Source organism: Musca autumnalis, unplaced genomic scaffold, assembly GCF_047663935.1.
Source record: "Musca autumnalis isolate F117 unplaced genomic scaffold, ASM4766393v1 scaffold_4, whole genome shotgun sequence".
NCBI lineage: Eukaryota > Metazoa > Arthropoda > Insecta > Diptera > Muscidae > Musca > Musca autumnalis.
Window position 1 is genome coordinate 84,016,589 of NW_027411977.1, and position 15,663 is coordinate 84,032,251.

At 43.0% G+C, this 15,663-nt stretch overlaps 1 protein-coding gene across 3 annotated transcripts in view; it reads left to right on the forward strand.

Annotated features, from left to right (window-relative positions):
* The window catches only part of Svil (Supervillin), a 1,126,087-nt gene that overhangs the window by 63,247 nt on the left and 1,047,177 nt on the right, over positions 1–15,663 (forward strand). The gene's annotated exons all lie outside the window — the stretch shown is intronic.

Below are 15,663 nucleotides of genomic sequence, written 5' to 3' on the forward strand. Positions count from 1 at the left end.
TGGGGAATTGTGTGGGAATGTTTGTTTGAATGTTTCTTCGAATATTAGATGAAATTTGTAGTTGGTGCTCATAGGTCCAGTCCTTCTAGTATCTCCCCCACAAAAGTTCGAAATTATTCGCTAAAATGTTAAGCGTAATATCTCATAAATGGATCAACCGATTCGGTCCAAACTTTGAATCTCGAAATATTTTTGTTTAAACTTTGTTTATGTTCAGAAGTGCACCATATCGGAGGGTATAATTAAATTTGTCATTCCGTTTGTAACATATCGAAATATTCGTCGGAGACCCTATAAAGAATAAATATTATTGATCAGCATAAAATTCTAAGTCGATCTAACCATGTCCGTCTGTCTGTTGAAATCAAGATACATCTCGCAATTTTTAAGAGAGAGCGTCAAAATTTGGTACAGAAATTTTTATTACATCCAGGATGGTTGGTATTGAAAATGGGATATATTGGTCCACGTTTTGATATAGCCCCCATAGAACGGTACCTCCCGATTTTCGGTATTTTTGAAGTTTTAGCTTCATTATCCCACCAAAATGGCTGAAATTTGGTATTTAGTCATCGTTGGGTGTATAAAACTTTCCGCCTGAAATTTGTTGGTATAGGTCCACGCCTTCATATAGCCCCCATAGAACGGTACCTCCCGAATTTCGGTATTTTGAAGGTTGTGGCCACAATAATCCACCAAAATGGCTGAAATTTAGTACTTAGTCTTCGTTGGGGGTATAGAACTTTCCCCCAGAAATTTGTCGGTTAAGGTCCACGCCTTCATATAGCCCCCATAGAACGGTACCTCCCGATTTTCGGTATTTTAAAGGTTGTGGCCACAATAATCCACCAAATTGGCTGAAATTTTGTGTTTAGACTTCATTGGTGGTATAAAATTTCTTCCAGCAATTTGTCGGTATAGGTACACGCCTTCATATAGCCCCCATAGAACGGTACCTCCCGATTTTCGGTATTTTAAAGGTTGTGGCCACAATAATCCACCGAAATGGCAGAAATTAGTCGGTACAGGTCCATGTCTTAATATAGCCTCCATAGAGCGGTACCTCCCGAATGTGGTTATTGTGAAAATTAGCCACATTTTTTACTGAAATTGCTGAAAATTTGAATTTCGTCTTCTTCATACACGAAGGGGAATTGTTCCATTTTACTTCAATACAAATCGTGGTGGAGGGTATAACAAGTTTGGCGCGGCCGAACTTAACGCCGTTCTTACTTGTTGTTGTAACAACTTGTATTCACTGTACCCTATACCAGCATCCGGCAAAAAGGGGCACACGTGCCCTTGATGAGAAGAACAACAGAACAACCACCACTCAGTACAGTGACAGGGCAAAGAGAAGAGTGTTACGTCGCATTAGATCTCTTCCTGCCGAGGATGAACCACCACAGTTTACAATTGATGATGTTGCGAATGCCATCAGGAACGCTAAATCATCCAAAGCGTTGGGCCCTGACGGAATTTCCATGGTAATGTTGAAACAGCTGGATAAGCCGGGAGTGGAGTATCTCACTAAAGTTCTCAACCTGTCGCTAGCTACCCTTATTGTTCCCGAAGTCTGGAAAATGGGCAGGGTGGTCCCGCTACTGAAGCCAGGCAAGGATGCCAGCAAAGGTGAATCGTACAGGCCGATTTCGCTTTTGTCACCTGTAGCGAAGACCCTTGAGGCCTTAGTCCTCCCCAGCATTAGAAATAGCTAGCAAGTTGGCGATCATCAGCATGGATTCCGTAAGCAGCACAGCACGACAACAGCGCTGCACGCCATCTCCACACATATTTGTCGAGGACTCAACCAGGAGCGGCCGTGTGATAGAACAGTGATGGTGGCGCTTGACTTATCAAAAGCCTTTGATACTGTCAAGCACTCCACGCTGTTCGAGGACATCGAGCAGACAACCCTCCGGCCAAGTCTGAAACGTTGGATAATTAACTATATGTGTGGTCGCCAGTCGTATGTGGAGTTCAGGAACAAGAAATCCAAGCCCTGTATAGTGAAACAGGGAGTTTCCCAAGGAGGGGTGATATCTCCGGAACTGTTTAACCTCTACCTTTCCTGTAGTCCGCCCCCTCCAGACGGCATTGAGATCGTAACGTATGCGGATGATTGTACGATCCTGGCGTCAGGTACCTACCCTGATGACATCGGTGAGAGACTGAACTCCTATTTAACCGATCTTACCACCTTTTTCCACGCGAGGAATATGCAGATATCCGCCACTAAATCGACGGCCACTCTGTTCACCACATGGACGGCGCAGTATAGAAGAGAGTTGAATATCAGGGTCGATGGTAGCAGAATTCCGACCACAAACTGCCCCAAAATTCTAGGGGTCACATTCGACACAGCTATCTGCGATAAACTGAAATGTAGGAACAAGGTCCTCAAGTCCCAGCAGTTGGGATGCAGATAAAGAAACCTTGTTGACCACGTATAAAGCGATAGGTCGGTCTGTGGTAAGCTATGCGGCGCCAGTTTGGTCCCCGAATATATGTGACACGCAGTGGGATAAGATTCAAATTTGTCTGAACGCCGCCCTGAGAACAGCAACAGGGTGCCTCCTCAAATCTACAGTGGACCATCTACATGAGGTGGCAAAGATTCTTCCAGTACGACAACATTATGAGATTCTATCGTTGTAGTACTTGCTCGGTTGTTACCGTGAGAGCCATCCCAATCACCATCTGCTGGCCAAAGATACACCCAGGCATATCAAGAAGGATATTCATGCTCTAGAGACGACGGTCCAACAATATAGGAGAGAACCTCTAGATCAACAGGCATATCAGGCATTTACACGGACACAGTTGCTTAGACCGCCAAGCCTACTCATCTGACTCCAGTGGATCTGTATTGTACCGATACCTGCCCTATACGACGGTATATGTTTCATCAGGGGCAAGTCCATACTTCCTGAGAAAATAGCCTGAAAGGTGCAAAAAATCTCTATATCACCGCGTGTAGTGGTTGGAGCTCAAGGTAACTCTCGAACGGATTTACCGATTCGGTCCAAAATTTTGACTTCATAATATTTTGTCCATACTTAGTTTAAGTTCGAACTTTTTCAGCGGCAAGTCTATAGTTCCTGAGAAAATGACCCGAAAGTTGTAAAAACCCCTACGGCTCAGTAGGCGGAGCGCACGGTAACTTTCGAACAGATCAGCCGATTCGGCCCAAAGTTTGGCCATCGTAATATTTTGTCAAAACTTGGTTTAAGTTCAAAGGTAAGCCATATCGGTCCACTCCTTCGGGTACCTCCCCCACAAAAGTTTAAAAAATGTCATTAACTGGTACGCACTATATCGCTTAAACGCTACAGTGGGCGCCGCATTCGATGTTACATACAAATCACAATGAAATTTTGCTTTGTAACGCTCATATCTCAGCTAATTTTGTCCGAATTTTTTTGCAACATATTCTATTCTATCTGTACTTTGATTCGATTTTATTCAATTTGCAAATGGCCAAACGCCTATCAAACTATGTCCATCCGTCTGTCTTTCTGGCTGGTTGGCTAATACAAGTACGACAACTGTCCAAAGAAAACAACCGATTAGTCAAAAGTTTGTACATTGAAATATTTATACCAAACTTAGATCGCGTACGGACTATATCGGTCCACTTCTCCCTATAAAGGTTAAAAAATGTTTGATTAAGTACAGTTCGAGAGTATTTTTTCGAAAATTTTTTAGCTCCTGATTACAATGATTATTTTTCGTTGGAAAGTCCATACTTTCGAAAGCCCTAAAACCCCTGCCAGCACAAACTGAAATACCAGATGACACAATAAATTACGAATAGAGTACCCAATTAGGCCAAAACTTTGCAAATCATAACGTTTCTTCCAAACATACCTTCCTCAAGTTCCATGGCGGTCTGTATCGAATGAGAAAAACAACACATATCCATATTGATATTACAACAATAACAGCAACACAAATCATAAATCCTTCATTTGGCCATTGGATTTCTTCATCTGTGTGACGCTCTGTGAACAGGTTATTGGAAGTATAAATCAGTCAATCATTAAACTATGGAATTTCGCAAGGAAAAGTGGTAACATACGAAGGCATCTGGACGGACAGCCCACTCATATGGCGTGGCATGTTGCCTATTCCAAACAAAAAATTATTGTCTGTGGTTGTGCTGCTATTGGTGATTACAAAATCTCCACTGACAACAACAACAGGAAAAACTATGAAAATTGTTTTCACTTTTATTCGTTTGTTTTTTGTTTTTTGGTTCTTCGTAATTGTTTATTTTATTATTTTACAATAACCCAACCTACCACAAGTAAACTTTAAGTGTGTTGTAAGACACGTTCTTTTTGTTGCTGGTGTTGTTGTCATTAACGAAACATCGCCTATGGTACCTACCTTATCGTAAAAAAACTAATTTGCGTTTTTAAATGCATTCCTTTCAGATATTTTAATGTCTTATTTTTTCGTTAGCATTTCATTAGGTTTGGCACCTTTGGAAGCGCCATTGCCTTAAACTCAGCTTGTGTCTCCCTAAATAAAAAAATCATATTTTAATGCTTGTGCGTGCCTAATGTTGAATGACGCTGTTTTTATTGTTGTTGTTGTTTCTTTGTAATATGTCAGAAATGCATTTTCGTTTAATTCTGTAAATGTCTCCCTTCCAACGAAAAGTGCCCATCACGTTTTGGAATTTTCTTATGCGTCGGTCGTGCCAGTTTAGTTTAATGACACGCAATTGTGATCATATCAATAAATCTATGACAAGTTCCATCACAATTTCAAGATTTTATTCCATGACATTCAGTTGCTTAATATTAGGGTTTGGTAATAGAATTGAAATTAAATTAATTTTTGTTTTGTTGAAGAAAAAAAAAAACAAAGAAACTAATCAGAAGTTGCGAGAGATCCGAAACTATTGTCTTCCCTGCCTTATGCCTTTTGATGGTTGCAACATACTGAGTAAGGATCGCACCAAAGCAAAGATTTTTGAAGCAACAAGTCACTGGAAGCAGCTGGACCTTTCAAACTTCGTTCCGATGTTTACAATGAGCATACAAATATATCTGGACAAGTAAAAAAGTATCAGTCGGCTTTGACGACAGAGATATACCCTCAGCCTGTGTATATTGAAACAATTTTTTTCCAAAAAACGCATGTATTTAGGGAGTTTTAAAAATTTTGGGCGTTTGAACTGACAAAAATGTTGATTAGGATTTAATATCAAAAGTTTTGCGGAGGAGATACTAAAAAGAATGGATCTCCAGCCACTACATATGGTACCATAGGGGTTTTCTAGAACTTCAGGGATGTTTGCTCAAGAAGTATGAACTTGCCCCTGAAACAACTTTTACCATCGCAATTGAGGCAGCAATGCAAGTTGCTTCAACAAAAATCAAAGTGATTCGAAAGCAGGTCTTAAAGTGAAGATGTATCCGAAATTTTGAGTGGGAGGTACCGGATGGAGTGGACAAATATAGTCCATATTTTAACCTGATCTATATCTGGTAGATATATTAGGATGTGTAAAGTATGGACCAATTCGGCCACTCTCTTCAAGAGTTATCGTACGCACAATTTTTCCGAACATTTTTGAACTTTTGTGGGGGAGGTACCTGAAGGAGTGGACCGATATGGCTTATCTTCGAACTTAAACTATGTTTGGACAAAATATTACTAAGGCCAAACTTTGGACCGAATCGGCAGACCTGTTCGAGAGTTATTTTGCCCTCCAACCTCCTCACACGGTGTCATAGGGGTTTTTTGCAACTTTCAGGCTATTTTCTCAGGAAGTATGGACTTGCCCCTGATGAAACTTATACCGTCGTATGGAGGGCAGTGAATACAAGTTGCTAAAGCAAAAATCAAAGCGATTCGAGAGATGTTCCTAAACTGAACTTTTCCAAAATTTTGTGTGGGAGGTACCCGACCTGGTACACGCTCCACGATGGGCAAAGTATGGACCAAATCGGTTACACCCTTCAAGAGTTATCGTGCGTACAAATTTTCCGAACATTTTCGAACTTTTGTGGGGGAGGTACCGGAAGGAGTGGACCGATATAGCTCATCTTCGAACTTAAACTAAGTTTGGACAAAATATTACGAAAGCCAAAATTTGAACCGAATCGGTTCATCCCTTCGAGAGTTATCGTGCGCTCCAGCCAGCCAGACAGACAGACAGACGGACGGACATTGCTCAATCGACTCCAAATTGTCTGAAACACATTTCGTCCAAACATACTTGGGGTCTAAAACCATTATTTCGATGAGGCACATTTTGCCCGTATGAAAGTGTATATACCCTTCATAGCCTAAAGGCTGAGGGTATAAAAATTTGGTATATCAGATATAGATATAGCTTTCATATATATGTTTCATCTGATCTTATCCGATTTCATATTTAAGCAGCACAAAGTTCCCAATTTGCATCACTTTAAAATGGGATATGGTAAACCCTGTTCAATTTAGAATCACGTCCGGAAAATTTGTTCTGATCGTTTCAGACATATATCTATATATAGGAAATTCTTCAGGTCTGCCATAATGTTCGAAATAGAACTTCTCTGAAATGGTTGGATCGAATTTGTTCAAATTTTGTTTGTAGATTCGTTAGGTCTGAGAATAGATCGTAAGGTAGTTTTTATACCTAAAAATGGAGTGGGCGGGGGACTTCACCCACAACGGATTTTAGCAAAACGCGAAATGTCAGAGATTATTACACGTAATGGTGTACAATACGATAGTAATTGTGACCTCCATCATTATACCCTACACCACTATGTGGTAAGGGGTATTATGTGTTAGTGCATTTGTATGTAACATACAAAAGGAAGCGAGATAGACCCATAGTTCCTTCTAGGGATATACATAGAATCACTTTCTGAGTCGATTTATGCATGTCCGTTCGCAACGGTCGCATTTGTTGACCGATTTCGCTGAAAATTGGGGAATACCATTTTTTTAGCCGTCGGAAGATCAAGTTCGAAGATGGGCTATATCGGTCCAAGTTTTGGTATAGCCCCCATGTAACGGTACCTCCCGATTTAAGGTATTTTAAGGATCTTAGCTGCATTTGTTGCCCAAACCAGCTGATATTTTACATTTGAGGTTCCCAATGGCCGCGAAATTGCTCCACTAAAAATTGTCAAGATAGTTCCACGGTTCGGTATAGTCCCCATATAACGATACCTCCCGATTTAAGGTATTTTATGGATCTTAGCCTAATTTTTTGCCCAAACTAGCTGAAATTTTACATTTGAGGTTCTCAATGGCCGCGAAATTGCTCCACTAAAAATTGTCAAGATAGGTCCACGGTTCGGTATAGTCCCCATATAACGATACCTCCCGATTTAAGGTATTTTAGGGATCTTAGCCACATTTTTTGCTTGAACTAGCTGAAATTTTACATATGTGGTTCCCAGTGGCCACGAAATTTCGCCACTTAAAATTGTTAAGATAGGTCCATGTTTTTTTGTAGCCCCCATATAACGGTACCTCCCGATTTTAGGTATTTTAACGATTTTCCCCAAATATGGCTCCAATTTGCGTATTGGGATGTATACTAATTATTCCATTTTTACATATTTCGACTGGTGTAGGGTATTACATAGTCGGCCCCGCCCGACTTTGGTCTTTTCCTACTGGTTAATTAATGACTTGGAAGTAGAAAACCGCAATCGCGTCCGATTTTTGAAAACTTTATAGTTACAGGTTATGATTTTTAAATTTAGTTGTTGTTGTTGTTGTAACAGTGTTTGTTATTATGTTTGTATGTTCGTTCTTTTGTTCAATCTGGCTTTGGGTCTATCTCCAGTTCCAGGAAAGTGGCTGCTTCGATGGGATGTAACCACAGATCCACTGGAGTTAGATGAGTAGGGTTGGCTGGGCAGTTGAAAAGGTGTTTTGTGTCGTGCGGGCCCATGCCACATACTGGGCAGATGTCTTGCACGGCGCGGTCGATTTCCGCCCAATAAGAATTTCGGCGACTGCAATATCCCGAGCGTAGTTGAGCCAAAACTACTCTAGTTTGTCGTGGCAGCTGACGCTCCTCAGCTGCAATAGATGGGGGATGTATTTCGAGGACTTTATTCACACTATAACTGCTTAAGTCCTTGGCAACTGCAACCATGTGAATACTATTTAAACCTGCATGATACGCTTGTTGATCTAGGGGTTCTCTCCTGTATCGTTGGACCTCTCCCTCTATAGCATGGATATCCTTCCTGATCTGCCTGTATGTGCCGGGCCTACCCACAAGATGATGATTGGGATGGCTAACACGGTAACATCCAAGCAGGTACTGCAACGAAAGCATCTCATTGTGTTGCTTTACTGGAAGAATCTTTTCCTCCTCATGTAGATGGTCCACTGGGTCCTGTTGCTGTTCTCAGGGCGGCATTCTGGCAAGTTTGAATCTTTTTCCAATTCGTATCGCATAATCTCGGGGACCAGACTGGCGCCGCATAGCTTACCACAGACCGACCTATCGCGTTATATGTGGTCAACAAGGTTTCTTTATCTGCACCCCAAGTGCTGCGGCTAGGGACTTGAGGATCTTGTTCCTACTCTTCAGTTTGTCGCAGATAGCGGTGGCGTGCGCGCGCGGCATGAAAGTAGTGTCGAATGTCGACCACGACATTCAATTCTCTTCCAAACTGCGCTGTCCATGTGGTAAACAGAGTGGCTGTTGATTTTGTGGCGGAAATCTGCATATTCCTCGATGCCGTCTTGAGGGGGCGGAATACAGGAGAGGTAGAATTAAACAGTTCCGGAGATATCACCCCACCTTGCGGAACTCCCTGTTTCACTCTACGGGGTTTGGACTTCTTATTCCTGAATTCCTCGTACGACTGGCGTCCACACATATAATTGACTATCCAATGTTTCAAGCTTGGGCGGAGGGTTGTCTGCTCAATGTCCTCAAACAGCGTGGAGTGCCTGACTGTATCAAAGGCTTTTAATAACTCAAGCGCCACCATCACTGTTCTATCGCTCGACCGTCTCTGGTTGAGTCCTTGACAAATATGTGTGGTAATGGCGTGCAGCGCTGTTGTCGTGCTGTGCTGCTTACGGAATCCATGCTGATGATCGGCAACTTGATAGCTATTTCTGATACTGGGGAGGAGCAAGGCCTCAAGTGTCTTTGCTACGGGCGACAAAAGCGAAATCGACCTGTACGATTCACTTTTGCTGGAATCCTTGCCGGGCTTCCGTAGTGGGACCACCATGCCCATTTTCCAGACTTCGGGAACCATGAGGGTGGATAGCGACAAGTTGAGAACTTTGGTGAGATACTCCACTCCCGGCTCATCCAGCTGCTTCAGCATTACCATGGAGATTCCATCAGGCCCAACGCTTTGGATGATTTAGCGTTCCTGATGGCATTGGCAACATCATCCATTGTAAGCTGTGGTGGTTCCTCCTCGGCAGGAAGAGATCTGATGCGACGTAATACTCTTCTCTTCGCCCTGTCACTCTCGGGATGCTCGACAAACTGTCGATTGAAATTACTTGCGCACCTCTTCGGGTCAGTCAACGTAACGTCGCCAAACGTGACTGAGGTCCTATCTTCCCTTCTTCCAGGGTTCGAGAGTGACTTAACCGTTGCCCACAATTCACCTATACCGACTCCAATGTTGCAGCTCTTCAGATGATTTAACCATTTGTTCCCCTTATGCTCGCCGACCAGCCTGTTAACTTCCAGTGTCAGCTCCCTGACTCTGGGGTCATTGTGGTTGATTCGACGAAGCTCATCGCGCTCATTTGCTAATCCCGTCGCCTCTGCTGGGAAATTTGGTCTTACTTCGGGTATTCGACCAGCAGGGATATGGCGAGCGGCTGCAGTGATGATGTCCCGGTACGTCCTTTCCGCTACACGAACATCAGAAGGATTGAGCAATTCTCTAAAGCGGTGATTGGTGAACTCTCTGAAACTCGTCCAATCAGCCTTTTTTTAATTGATTGACGAACGTGCTGCGTTCAGAGGTGATGAAGTCGGGTGGTCTGCTAATGGAGACAATTATAGGGAGATGGTCTGATCCAAGGGAAATGACGGGTTGCCAGGTAACGTCATTTGTCAGACCAGGTGACACGATGGTTATGTCAGGCGAACTGTGACACTCTCCTCTAATTCTGGTAGGGGCGTCCTCATTGACCGTGCAAAACGTAGAGCTATCAATCTGCTTAGCCAGCGCTGTACCTCTCTGGTCGTTTCCGAGGGCCGAATGGCACATCTCATGATGCGCATTAAAATCCCCCAAGACCAGACAATTATGACCTTGCAAGAGCGGGCTAATGTCAGGCCTATAATCAGGGATACAGCTATTTCTCGGCGGGATGCATACATTCAGCAACTCTATCTCGGCAGCTCCACACCTGACTGCTACCCCCATACATTCCATGTACGGGTCATTAGAGACAGGCTCAAGCGAGATAGGTCTGTATTGGACAGACTGGTGCAATAGGAAAGCCAATCCCCCTCCTCCACTTCTGGTGCGATCTTTCCTCAGAACATTGTAACCATCACAATGCTCTAAGCTGTGGTTGTTGTTCAGCTTGGTTTCCTGCACCGCCGCGACCTTGATGTTCTTCCGACTCATAAAATCTACTATCTCCTCGATCTTATCTCGGAGTCCATTGCAATTCAATTGCAAAAAGACTGCATTTTCGGGGATTGGGACAACAACGGCTGGTGTTAAAGGCTGCGTGTGCGGTTGTTGTCGAGGGGACTGCGGGGGAGCTTCGTAATTAGACGACGAGGGAGTCTCGTAATCCGACGACGACTGACTGGGGACTGTGTTCACGCAGCATGCAGCAACATAGTCCCTGTCGTAGACCCTCACATGGACGAGTCCAGAGCACCCCTTAGATGCACCCACTCCTGACATCTATTGCATCTCACCGAAGGTTGGATGTGGGTGAAGATGCGGATGTGACAAAATGAGCACAGATATATTGGTCCTGGGTTTTCCTCCGTCCCGGCTCGGACCAATAGAATTCGGAGCAGGTATTCCGGGATATGCTGTTCCCAATACAGAAAAACGAAACAAATACAAACATGTACACACTGAGGTGGCAGCCGTTGGCCGAAACATTGGTTTTGAGTTGTTCCGAGTCAATCCGGTACGAAAGAACCCGCTGCCGTGGGATTGAGAATAAGCCGTGTGAAAGAACAGTGTTGCTGGAGTTTGACTTATCAAAAGACTTTGATACCTTCAAGCACTCTACGCTTTTTGAGGACATCGAGCAGACAACCCTCCAGCTAAATTTGAAATTCAGGAACAAGAAGTCTAAGCACCGTGGAGTTAAACAGGAAGTTCCCCAAGCTGGGGTGTTATCTCCGGAATTGTTTAACTTCTACCTCCAATGTATGCCGCCCCTCCAGAGGGTATTGATTTTACGATCTTGGCGTCAGGTATCTTCTCTGATGTAATTTGTGAAAGGCTACACTCCTATTTGACTTGTATTACCACCTTTTTCCACGCTAGGAATATGCAAATATTAGCCACTACATCTACGGACACTCTGTTCACCTCATGGTCGACGGAAGCAGTAAACTAAAACTACCCCAAAATTCTGGGGGTCACATTCGATAGCATATTCATGTCGTCCGCGCATATTACAGCTATCTGCTATCTGAGTGTAGGAACAAGGTCTTCAAGTCTCTAGCCGGAGGCACTTGGGGTGCATGTAAAGAAACCTTGTCGTCCACATATAACGAGATATGTCGGTCACGGTGCTCTTGAAGCAAATTTAAGTGGAAGTTGCTTACACCTGGGTGACGTAGGGGATGACGTAGGGGATGAATGATACCAAGCAACGGTCTGACCGGCTTTAACATGGCAAAGCCCAGGTCCCTCTTTCATCTCAAGTGGACACTGACCTCCCCGTGGTGTCACCTGGGGAACTGCCTTTAACACCCGTTAAAGGTAGTGAGCTAACATGAGCCGCGCGTTCACCCATAAGAACGTTAAAAACTTGGGTTTGGGCGTCGGGTTAGTAACCCTCCCCTAGAAAAAACATCCTACTATGAAAAAACGAAAGAAAAGAAAAACAAACCCCTCTAAAGTTGACCAACCCCGCAAACGTTTTAAGGACCATGATCTGCGAATCTGCACCTGGAATGTTCGCACTCTTTATAGAGAAGGTGCAGTCTTCGCATTGGCAGACGTACTTGAAAAGTACAAGGCCGATATTACTGCCATACAGGAAATACGATGGATTGGGAAAGGCGTCACAACAACACCTAAAGGGGACGCACTGTATTATAGCTGACATGACATAAAGCATGAGTTTGGTTGCGGATTCGTAGTTAGTCGGAGACTAAAACATCTGGTATCCAGCTTCACCCCAGTGAATGAAAGACTTGCTGCAATTCGAATAAAAGCTAAATTCTTCAACATCAGCTTTATTTGCGCTCATGCTCCCACTGAAGAAAAGGACGAACAGACCATGACATTAAAATCATTCTAGGCGATTTTAATGCCAAAATTGGAACGGAGAATATCTTTGGCCCAACAGTCGGGAAATTCAGTCCCCATAGTGAAACATCTGACAATGGTATGAGGCTGATAGACTTTGCAGCTGCAAAAAACATGGTAGTTAGCAGTACCAGATTTAATCATCTCGATATTCATAAGGGCACTTGGCTGTCTCCAGATCAGAAAACAAGAAATCAAATTGATCATGTTGTGATATATGGAAGACATTCATCCAGCGTGTTGGATGTACGAATGTTCCGAGGCGCAAACATTGATTCGGACCACTACCTTGTTGCAGCAAACGTTGCAAATAAAGCACGAACAGACACAACGCGGAAGTTGGACATCGATAGGCTGCAAACACAACAGATAGCCACAGCATATTCCACTCAACTAGCCCAATTGCTTAAAGCGAGCACTCCTTGTCCCGATAACATAACAACACAATGGCAAAATATTGCCCACTCCATGCAAACAGCCGCAAAATCCATACTTGGATTCCAGAGACCTCCACAAAGGAATTCATGGTATGACCAGGAGTGTCGTGTTGCTACCGAAGAGAAAAATGCGGCATATAGAGCTACTTTACAATCAGTAGCAACGCGTAGCGCACGAGAGAGATATCGGGAGAAAAGGAGAGAAGAGAAACGTCTTTTCCGCCAGAAAAAGAGAGAAATGGAAAAGCGGGAGTGTGAAAAAATCGAGATGTACAGGAGCCAGAATGAAGTCCGAAAATTCTACCAAAGAGTGAAACATCAAACAGATGGCTTTGGTACAGGCACATCATCCTGTAGAGACCAGCAAGGTAATCTGGTAACAGATACAGATAGCGTGCTCAGGATATGGAAAGAACATTTCTCCAATCTGCTGGTATCCAATAGTAGCGAAGACAATGATACCACAGATCCAATCCCAGAAGATGGTATAGAGTGCATACCGCCCGGCCAAGATGAGGTAAAAACAACAATCAACCGGCTAAAGAATAATAAAGCAGCAGGAGCCGATGGCTTACCAGCCGAGCTGTTTAAAACCGGAGGCGACGCGCTGATAAGGTGTATGCATCAGCTAGTTAGCACCATCTGGCAGGAAGAACGCGTACCCGACGATTGGAACCTGAGCATCCTATGTCCCGTCCACAAGAAAGGAGATATTGCCTATAAGATAGTGTCAGGGATATTGTGCGAACGACTAAAGCCAATGGTCAACGAAATAATTGGACCATACCAATGTGGCTTTAGACCTGGCAAGTCCACCATTGACCAGATATTTACCCTGCGGCAAATCCTAGAGAAGACCCAAGAGATGCAGATCGACACATTCCACCTTTTTGTCGATTATAAAGCAGCATTCGACAGTCACCTCCGATCAAAGGTATTCTATGCAATGTCTGAATTTGGTATCCCCGCAAAGCTCATCCGGCTTTGTAAGATGACTTTAACTGATACTAGGTCCTCAGTTAAAATTGGAAAGAACCTCTCCGAAGAATTTTGTACCAAAAGAGGTTTCAGACAAGGAGATAGCCTTTCGTGTGACCTATTCAACATTTTGCTGGAAAAGGTAATACGAGATGCGAATGTCAAAAGAAATGGCACAATTTACACCAATAGCCACATGTTACTTGCTTATGCTGAGGACATAGACATCATGGGACGATCAGTAAAGGAAGTAACTGATACCTTTAGGAAGGTCGAAGCAGAATCTGCGAAAGTGGGTTTGGCGGTAAACGGCGAAAAGACCAAATTGATGGTGTCGACGCGCAAAGCGTCCATAGAGCTCGGACCAACTGTGGAAGTTGGTACCTACAATTTTGAGGTAGTTAAAGACTTCGTCTATCTCGGCACTGCCATAAACACAACAAACAACATCAGTTGTGAAATAAGAAGAAGAATTGTATTGGCCAACAGATGCTACTATGGTCTAAGTAAGCAATTTAAAAACAAAGCCACATCTCGTCAAACAAAAATAACACTACACAAAACGCTGATACTACCCGTGCTAATGTATGGCTCCGAAGCATGGGTACTTGCGCAAGCAGATAAGGCAGTGCTTGGTGTGTTTGAGAGGAAAATTCTTCGAAAGATCTACGGGCCGATTTGCGTTGACGGTGAACATCGATGTCGTATGAACCACGAGCTATATCAGCTATACAAAGACATGAATATAGTTAAACGTATCGAGATGCAACGATTGCGTTGGCTAGGCCATATCATGAGAATGAGCGATGATGAACCCGCTAAAAAGGCGTATGAATACATGCCACATGGCGGTGCACGCAAAATCGGCAGGCCTAAGCTTCGATGGAGCATACAAGTGGCTGAAGAAATCAAAAGGCGCGGTATTCCAAAAAGTCAAGCGAAAAACAGAGAGGAATGGAGATCTTTTCTTAGTTCGGTCTATGGAACAAATGTTATGTAATGGGCCAACTAAGTAAGTAAGTAAGTAAGCTTACACCTGGGGAGTTTTTGCGGATTCTGAAACTACAATGTTCATTGATGACAAAATCAAAAAAAAAAAAAAAAAAAAAAAATCGCCGGAGCGCTTTTTAAATAAATCGCGATTCAAGTTGACATTTTTAAGGGTTTTTAGGTTTTCACGATTTTGCTTGGAAACCGCAAGTCCTATTGAAATGGGATTAGAGAAAATATTGTTGCTGTGAAAATTCTCTACAAGGGCGAACGCCATTATTTGTGAGATTTTAATTAATATAATTAATCGAGCTTTATGACCTATATAAGTCCTACACACACATCAACCGCTATGCGACGATCATTTCGTTAGCTGGTTAGGCTAATATAAATCCACAGGCATATTTTTTTCGTTTTTTGATTTTTCTCATCTATGAACATTGTAGTTTCAGAATCAGCCAAAACTTCCCAGGTGTAAGCAACTTCCATTTAAATTTGGTTCAGGAGCACCGTGATTTATACAAAGACTCAGGGATTAAACCTGATTGTTTTTAAAAAGAATTGCAAAAACTACTTTTCTAATAGATTATTTCCATTTGACCCTTTTTCAGCAAAACAAACAACACGTAACTCAAAATGCGGCTTGTAATAAAAATATAAACACTTCGTTTATCTTTCTAAAAATAAATTCGAAACATGAATACATAATTAAGCAGCAAATGGCAAATAGAAACTTTTAACAAATTTGTAATCTAAAGACGTTACCAAATAGAGAAGAAGAAGAA